Here is a 7,216-nt window from a genome sequence, read left to right as displayed (position 1 = left end):
CCCCCCCCCCCCCCCCCCCCCAGTTCTTTCTGATATGGTTCCTGCCATGGGTGAGACGTGAGGCAGGAAAGAACGGGTACTCAAGCGCAGTTCGTCCCCAGGGCTTCCCCGAGCGCTGCCTACCGGCAGGACTGGTAATTTCTGCCTCTGCTTGCTGAGAGCCCTTGATTGGCAGGTCAGGCTCCGCCTCCTAGCAGGGACCATCCGATTAGCAGGCCCGGCTCCCCCCACCTCCAGGGACTCCTTGACTAGCAGGTTTGAGGAATCCAGGGAAAGTACCCTGCTCTTGCTCAGCCCCTTGCTTAGGCTGTGTGGTTCAGCCCAAGTCGGCCTCAGTTTTCCTACATGTTGTAGCAGTGGTCGTTCCAGAGAAGATGCTGGCACCTGGCTTATGTGCGTTTGCAGGTTGGCGGTAGGGGGCTAAGTTCCACTGGCTTCCAACCCCCTCCTCCCCCAACAGCAGTGTGGAGGTCGGGCGCCCTCTGCCGGGTGAGCTTGGCTCGGACTGCAGTTGAATAGCCTGTTTTGAGAGTTGACTCAAAATACATGAACAGTATTCTGCAGGGGTGAGAGGGGTGAACCCAGCACAACACCGCTGCAACCAGAAGCTGACAAGAGAGATCCAGTTGGGATCATTTGACCTTTGGTGCAATTTGGAGACTGATAATTCCCATCTCTACCAACAAGTCGTTTTCATTCCAGGAATTTCATCTTCACCACCATTCAGGCAGCTATTGCCAGAGAACTTAACTACAATCAAGTATTACCCATACAGCCCACTGGCATCACTATTGGCCAGCCATCCTTTTCCTGTTACTCTGGGCTGAGAGTCTCCGACTAAAACCAGGCCTGTGCTCATGGGATGGTAGCAGTAGGCAGGCTTTGGGACATGACATGAGTATGATCATCCTAGCTGTAGTAGTTTTAAGCTCAAAAGCAAACAATCCCCTCACCCCAGGAGCATCTGCAGCACTGATGGGCAAAAGACAGCTTCTTCAAAGAGGGGCTGGCAGGACTCCGGGCTCTTCTTGCCTGGACCCTACCCTAAAGATTCCCAATTTTCAAGTTCTCAGCAAAGGTCAAGGAAATTTCACTTTGTGGAGGCAATTGCCAACCTGGCAGTTACATAAATGCCAGGTTGGTCCCCTTCCCCCCATCAAGTGCAAGGCCAGGCCATACCACCAGAGGGCAGCAGGGACTGCCCCTGGAAACCCAAAGACAACATTCAGAATGAGGAGTGGAAACCAGGATCCACCCTGGGATTTTAGATGGAAGGCCTCTTATCACTAGGCAAAGGGACACTACCTGGACCAAAGGCGCTCTGGACAAATTTCAGCAACTCATTCTTTTATTGCAAATTGTTTATTGAGAGGCAATCTTGTTCCTGCCTGTGGCAAGATCACAGTGTGGAAGAAGAGTTTGGTAAGAGTTCTGCACACAAGTGAGACAGATTTATAGACTACAACCAAGGGACCAGGGAATGCTAAGTCTGGGATAAGCACTAAACTGAGCAGTGTTGGAGGGCAGGCCAAGTGGAAGCAGGAAGGATGCCAACTTGGGTGAATCTATTACAGCCGAAAAACCCTCTTCAGTTTCTCAGTGGTGAGGACAGCCAGGACTTCATGTTAAGGTAACTAGGGCTAAATCAGGGAGTGCTGGAAAGAGATTCCAGAACAGGAGATGAGTCTGGTCAGAACCAGGCAGAGGAGGTTGGCAGAAAAGGAGGGACAATGTCCATAGACATGCCAGAGGTGAAATTCCCAGAACCTCAAGGAGATAGAGGAGCCCTCAGAATGGAGTGACAATCTCACAAAGAGAAGGAGGCTTGGAGTTAGTGAGACCCACCTCCCTTTGCAGGCTGCTTCTCTCTGGCTGCCTCAGGCAGGGTTCTGGCTCCCCAGAGGCTGGTTAACTGCTGGTGCCTGGGAAGAATTCACTTAAAAGAAAACCTGCTCTACTACATACATCCAACAGAGGGTTCCTGATTTTTCTCAAAATCCTCAAAACTGTCTTGATTCTCCATCTCAGAAATGAGGCTATGATCTCTGACAGAGCAAGCCTGCACAAGGCTGAAGGGAAGAGCAAAACCGAGTAATTCCAGCACTGTCAGGTTCAGGCAGAACAGCTGCCACTGGGCCTGTGCTGCCCACCCATCTCAGCCTCACCAGGAGGCTGGAAGAGCCCCAGCATGATCAGGCCTGGAGTGTGGATTTAGATCCAGCTCTCATGGTAATGGTGGGGCTGGATCTGTAGCTAAAAATACCCAGGAACCCAGCCAGCTGCTTGGAGCTTCCTCTGAGGAGGTCAGGGTAGGGTAGGCCAGGCTAGCAGAGGTGGGCACACTCTTGGGGAGGGTTTGGGGTAGAGAAAACAAAAACACTTCTCCCTATCTGCAAGATATTCTGGGAACCCAGGTCATCTCTTGATTTACCAGGAATTCATGGAGATTTTAGGAGGGCAAGAAAGAGACTTTTAGTTGGTTATTGCCACAATAACTTGCCACTGGAAGACAGACTGAGGTGGTCACAGGGAAAACTAGGCACAGTGAAGCAAACGGACACTAAGCACAGGAGAGCAAGGGGCTGAGCCATTTCAGTCTTTCAGGACAAAGTACAGGTTGGGCTGGTGAGACTGAGGGTTGGGCTGCTGAGACTCCCCTGCACATAGACACCATAAATCAATTATTTAGCCATCCGAATGCAGATGGTATTGATAGCAGTGGCAGATAAAGACCCCAGCCAAAGCATAACAGATAAGGCAGGGGGCCCAGCCAGAGTGCCTAGGGGCGCCTAGCTATCTTATCTTACTGGGAAGTCTCTCTCCAGGTCTCAGAAGCCTATCAGCTCTTGGGAGCAAGACGAGGGTGAGCCAGTCTTTTCTGGAAGTCCTACTGAAAACCAGCTTAATCTGGGTGCAATGAAACATACCTATGGTCCCAGTATGTCAGGCTGAGCAGAAGGGACAGCTGGAACAAGAACAAAAATTTTAGAAACAGGCACAAGGTTCATTTTCCCCTTTCCTGGTTTACATGGGCAGGAACTTCCCAGAGGTTGGAGAAAACTCGGGGGTGGCGGTGGTAATAGTATGGTGGACCACTTTCTCAGCTAAGAGGTCATATTCCACACCAGAACTCCTGGCCAGGTGGGAACACCGGAAGGGGCGGTGACACTGCTGTCTGTGTGGTAAAGCTAGTCCAGCCACCTCCCAGGCCTAGCTGCCCTTCCGCTGGCGTGGCCCTCTCTCAGCAGGCCAGGGCAGCCACGCCCCAAGCTCAGTGGGTGACCAGTGGGCGGGGCACCCTGCAGAGCCAGGAACAACAGCTTGACAGACTGCCCCACCCTCTTGCCCCAGGAGAGGAGGGAAAAGGAGGCCAAAGAAAGGCGAAAGGGAGGTGAAGGAGCCTGAAGAGGGAGAGAGAAGACTTACCTCTCCGTTTCAAGAAACACGTGCTGGCCACAGTTTAGGGTCTAATTGTTTTATAATGGTAGGATTGGAGGAACTGGCTGGAGCCCTCCTGACTACAGCTGGGAGGTTAAGACTTAAATCAATTGCTTAATCATCTGAGACTGGGCAAGATTAAAGACCCCCCAGGACCAAGGTCTCTAACCAAAGTGAAGCAGAAACCTCAGGTAGACCAAAGTGGGTTCAAACTGCGGACAGCAGAGGCTTATGGGGTACCAATGGGAACTGTACCAATTTGGAAAGCACTTTCACCCTCTTCTTCCACTTGGGGCGAGATGTGGTGCCTTCCCAGCACTAGGCCAGCTAATACAAGACTGGACACCTGGCTCTCTCTGTACACCAGCACCACACTGGTTCCCTACAACCAGAGAGAACTCTTCGGCACAGATGCCAGCAGATAGCTGGCACAGGAGGGAGCCTAAAATAACCCAGACAGCTGGGTGAGGGGGTGCCTTGGGCGCTGGGCTGGAAGTCAAGACACCTGGAACCCGGTCCAGTGTCTGCAGAAATGGCCTCATGACCTTGGATAAGACACACCTCTCCTCTCTTAGGGGCATGGACGGGTGACCCTTAATCAAATCGTGACCCCACCACGAACAGCTCATAGAGCTTGGAGTTGCCGGATTCAAACTGTACTGGAAGAAAAACCGAGCTGACTGCCTTCCCAAGGAGAGCCAGTTTTTTTTCCCCTTTGCCCGGAGGCTCCAGCACGTGCTTCAGGAAGTGGGCTGGCGGGGGAGGAGCCCTAGAGACAGCACAGCCTCCACCCCCACAGACACTGCCAGCAACAATCCCTATCACAATGGAGGCCAAGTACGGTGGAGCTCGAGCCAGCGAACAGCCCCCTAATAGCTTAATCCCCTCACCACCCTTTCCAGCATGTATTATCTTTTTTACACGGGAAACAGTCGTCCAAGGTCATCAGCACTGTCCAAATCTAACCCACAGCTGCTGCACTTCAAGCAGCCATTGATTAAGCACTCAGGTGCCTCCAAACAAAATTTCAACTAGGCCTCCCAGGCTCCTCAAGCTACACTTCAGTCCTCACAGTAGGGTCTAGGAGCAAGGGGGCAAGAACAGACTGGAAGCTGAGACCCAAATAGAGGAGGGATGTGATCGGTGGCACCTGCAGCCAAAGGGCTTATCAAAGTAATGGCAAACTAGAATGTGTTGGGTGGCAGGGATCAGAGTTTTAAAGGGAGACACCATTTATAGTGGTGGCACTTATTGAACAGGGGGCAAGCCAACTGCTAGCTACCAAGCCCATGAACCTGGCACTACCTGAGACACAGTAAGAAATGCCAAGGTCTAAGACCCGCACAGGTTTCATCCAGTTCCCCCACTGCACTCTGATGCCTGCTCCACTTTGAAAATCACCAGTCTAGCTCCATTTCTGGAGAGGAGGAGATAGGCTGAGACTATTATGCACAGACCTTGCAGACTATGTAATGGCACCACCGGTAAATGGTCAGCCAAGTTTCATACCCAGGTTTGTCAGATTCTAGAAGCCAGGCTATCTAAGCTTGCCCCTTTTGGGAGCCAGTAGGAAATTGTGGGAATCCCAGGAAGGGAGAGGAAGCCTCTTTCTCCATGAATGCCGGATGCGACCTCTTGTCTCTCCATACTTTGCCTCCCTAGAGGCCAGACATCGGAGGGTGGCTCACCCCATTGGGGCCTAGAAGGAACCAGCAAGCCTGGCAGCACTAGTGCCTTCCTAAGCTGGAGGCATCCAAGGCCCTCCCCGGACCATAAAACACACCACTGGGAAATACTTGCAAGGGCAGCTCTAGTAAGCTGCTAAATTCGGCAGAGAACCGACCGCCCCAAAAGCCTGACAACATAGGCTGACAGGCGGGGCTGGACGGACCCAGCAGGCCGCCCATTTCACACACTCCGCCACCACATCTGTGTGGAGGAGGGGCTGCAGAACCAGCCCAGCAAGAGTTTGGGGATCGCAACCCGCCCTTCTTGGGCCGCAGGCCAAAGCGCCTGAAATCTGTCTCTCAGCTTGGGAAAGGGCTCTTACCTACCTTAGTGGGAGGACTGTCAAACTAGACCTGCTCCAGCTGTCCATTCGAAGCAAGGGCTGTCCACTGTGGGGATACTGACATTGCCCCATCTCCAGCCAAGACCTGGGGGGTTGAATTCGGATGATCAGTTAAGGCAGCCCCAGTTTGTAGGTCAGCGAACGGATGGGCTAAATACAAACCCAATGCCTCAACTAGATAGAAAGGGAACCTCACAAATGCTGTCCCCTTTCCCAGCTGACAGGGCGGCCCTCACTCTGGAATGGATGGGGGGGTTGGCTGAGTCACTGAGCTTCAACCCGGGCGACAAGCCACGGGAGGCGACTCAACCGCATTTCCAAAGACCCGCCCTCCGCATCCCCTCCCCCAGGAAGGCCGAGATCTGAGGCTTCACACACACACCCCAACCCCTCGCCCGGGGGGAGGGAGGGGATCCCTCCAGAGGGGGGGAGGCCCCAGTCGGATTTCCCAGGCCCCAACCCCCCGCCTCCAACCAACGGAGAAGGGTTGCAGGCGGTGCCCTGGGCGTCCAAATAGGGTGGGCGACCAAGTCAGGGCGAGGGCCTCTAGCCCAAAGTGGGGACAAAAGAGGAGACCCACCCCTCGGGCTAGGCTACCCGAGGGCGACTGGGGAGGCAGGCCCGGGCCGGCAGTGGAGCGGGTGGGGGTGGGGGGTGCCTAGGGCAGCACTTGGGAGGCTTCGGCAGCCCCACAGCCCTGTGCTACTGGCTCCTGCACGGAGGGAGGAGGGGAGGCAGCGCGGCCAGCGCGGGGCCTCGTGGCCGCGTGGGCCTGGGAGGCCACGGTGCCGAGAGCTCAGGGTCTCCGTGCCCCTCCGGCTCCGCACCCCGCCGGAGCTCAGGCGGAGCGAGACATGGCGCCGCGCAGGCCGCCGCGCCGAGGAAGAGGCGAGCGCGGGAGCCCTGGTGCGCGACGCTCCCGAGGCCTGTGGTCCCCGAAACGGCCCCGGAGACCCATCCCTGGAGCCTGGGCGCTGGGTCCCCAGGGCCCAAGCCCGGGATCGCCTCCGCGCTCCCAGCCCGGGCAGGCAGGAGCGAGGAGGAGGGAAAAGGAGACCGGCCGCCATTAGTCAGCGCAGCCCTGCCCGGCCGAGCCGCCCGCAGCCCCAGCCTCGGCCACAACGCGGCCCAGCTCAGCCCGCGCCTCTGCTCGGAACCTGAAAATACAACTCGTGCTTGGGAGGGAGGAGCGAGCACGGCCGGCAGCACAAACAGCCGGGGCTGGAGGCGCTAGAGATGCTGCGTCATGGTGCCAACATGGACGCCGGCCTTTTGTTCTTTTTCTCTTTGGAAGAGCAGGCGCGCCCCGGAGCCCGGAAAAGCCGGCTCCGGGGTGCAAAACCCCCACTTTCAAAAGGGAAAGAGACCTTAGGGTGGGTAGGAAGACTTCCTCACTTCTTGAGCCCCCCTATCTCCAAAGGACTTCAATTTCTTTTCCCTCACCAAGGTTCAGACATGAGAACCTCGGGGACTAGCGTAGGCGGCTTCATGGATGCCGGACCCTCGGAAGATGCTCTCTTCGCCTTTGGGGCAGAAGAGGCAAAGGGATCTGAGGTCCTCGTCGTGCCCTCACATCTCACCCCCACCCCGAACACACACTGCCAGCACCGGCTGCCAAACACAAAGCACCCTTCTCCCGTCACCTTCCAAACATTTGCAGCTCTTGGCCTGCTCAATGAAAGAGTTCCTAGAAGGGGCAGAAGGCAC

At 55.5% G+C, this 7,216-nt stretch overlaps 1 protein-coding gene across 13 annotated transcripts in view; it reads right to left on the bottom strand.

The window, feature by feature from the left end:
- Rhof (ras homolog family member F, filopodia associated) overlaps window positions 1–7,216 on the bottom strand; it is a 27,768-nt gene that overhangs the window by 17,960 nt on the left and 2,592 nt on the right. For 7 of the 13 annotated variants that reach the window (XM_029566579.1, XM_008839355.3, XM_008839349.3 and 4 more), the window contains one exon: window positions 2,928–5,594. The gene's annotated coding sequence lies outside the window, so the exon portion shown is untranslated. Of the gene's footprint in view, window positions 1–2,927; window positions 6,110–7,216 lie in introns of those variants that run through there. The other 6 variants (XM_029566577.1, XM_029566580.1, XM_029566582.1 and 3 more) reach the window with 5 other exon arrangements.

Source organism: Nannospalax galili, unplaced genomic scaffold (genome assembly GCF_000622305.1).
Source record: "Nannospalax galili isolate Female #2095 unplaced genomic scaffold, S.galili_v1.0 scaffold218, whole genome shotgun sequence".
Classification (NCBI taxonomy): domain Eukaryota; kingdom Metazoa; phylum Chordata; class Mammalia; order Rodentia; family Spalacidae; genus Nannospalax; species Nannospalax galili.
Note: the sequence above shows the minus strand (reverse complement) of the source record. Positions and strands in the feature narration are given on the sequence as shown.